The sequence below is a fragment of the Triticum aestivum genome, chromosome 1B (assembly GCF_018294505.1).
Source record: "Triticum aestivum cultivar Chinese Spring chromosome 1B, IWGSC CS RefSeq v2.1, whole genome shotgun sequence".
Lineage (NCBI taxonomy): Eukaryota > Viridiplantae > Streptophyta > Magnoliopsida > Poales > Poaceae > Triticum > Triticum aestivum.
The window spans coordinates 501,915,041-501,916,943 of record NC_057795.1 but is presented as its reverse complement, the minus strand read 5'-3'; positions in this window follow the sequence as shown (position 1 = coordinate 501,916,943).

Sequence of the window (1,903 nt, the reverse complement as noted above, 5' to 3'; positions counted from 1 at the left end):
TGATACTGAAGAACTCGGAAGGATCCAACTCGTACTGCGGTGTGGCAGAGCGGCGGTGGCTGCTTCCCCCCATCTCTGATAAGCAGCAGAAGAAACCAATTAGTACCCTTACAACATTATCATACAACATTATAGCAGCATAAATTTTGAGCAGAAGATAATCAACATTATAGCAGCTTAATCGGTACAAAAATGCATTTTCGATACTTGTTATATTGTGGACGGAGGGAGTAGAAGTTCTAAACAATAAACTGTTGTGGCACAACACGATGCAGGATTCTGAAAGGGCTCACCACATAGAAAAGTAAACCCAAAAAGAATGTGCAACAAAACACAAGAGGTGAAAACTCAAGCTTACTGTACCAAGAACTGAATGTCGCTATTATTTACTGGACAATAGTGTCTTACAGAAAAATAAAATGCTAAGCTTTAAGTCATATATTTGGATTCTTATAAATAACCCCAATAGGCATCAGCAACTGTAGTGACCTTGCAAAAGGAGAACAATCATGCAGGCCTAAGTATATAAATTTAGTTTTGTGTTTCTATGAACAATGCTTGTAAACCTGAGAAAGCACAACTCACCAGCCTCAATCACATTTACATTTTTGACCTAACAAATCAATGGAAACATCCACTTCTTTCAGTCAAGAATGAATGTTTAATAGTCAGAGCTGAACAATGGCAAACCACATGCAGTCGTCCATCGTTTGAAATTAAGAAAAATATACTCATTCTTAATACGCTAGTTCAGCATCACCATATAGTATGCTCCAGGGCAGCAGAAAAATTACATCGGACTGATTAGGTTTGTTTTCTTCTACTTGAGAAATGGTAGACAAAGGCCACATGTCAGAAAATAAAAGAGGAAAAAAGATAATTAAGGACATCTAGATGTCCTTCCATAAGCTATAAAGCATGAAGAACCCCCTTTCAACATAAGTAATGATCGTATAAACCACTCTCTGATTCAAACATATTAATCTTCGACATTGCGCATATTTCAGGATGGCAGTAAGCCAGTACCTCAATAAAAGTTCAATTTGCACATACCATGAGAGTAAATTGAAAATAATAGCAGTACCTCAAAGGCTCAAACAGATTGCTAAGACATCAAGACAATGATTAATGACATATGTGCATCACTCTTAAATGTAACCAAATAGTTAGTACAGTACAATATATCAGGTTAAACACTTGTATCGGCAAATGAAATATAGATAATACCAAATCGGCACTTTCCCAAATTTTAAGTCATCTATATCTGCAACCGTCCTTTCCATGAAACCAAGCAAGTGTAGTTTAACTCTGCAACTGCTTCACAAACTAGGAAGATCCAAATCCAAAAACTTGAATGGAAGTCAGTACTCAGGTGGTGTGGGGGAGAGATATCGTAGACGGGTAGTACATTGGCAACAACAACATCACAAATTTCTCCCCAAATTGGGTGAAAAACAAGCACATCACCATCATTACTATGAAACCCATGACATGTCAACACCAGTTACTTCTCCCCTCAGCAGCGGCAGGGCGAGCGCGGGAGCAGTGGGTGGCGAGGCCGCACGCACGCGCGGTCGGACGCGGCCAGTGGACAGCTAACACGCGGTTGGTCGCGTCCAAGGGCGCGACGAGGCGCGCACGGAGCTGTGGCACGAGACACGGCCCACGGCCGGAGCTTGGGAGGCGCGGGGGTGGCGACATACGGTGTCAGGGAGAGAGTAAGATATGGGGGAAACGGGTGGAGGCTCACCCTGAGGAGGCCGTGGACGAGCTCGGCGAGGCCGGGATGCGCCGGTGGTGGAGATCGCCGGCGAGATGCCGCGGCCGTGGCGGAGAAACCGGCTCGATCCCGAGCGTACGGTGCCTCCTAGCTCGTTCAGCGGAGGTAGATGAAGGATTCGAT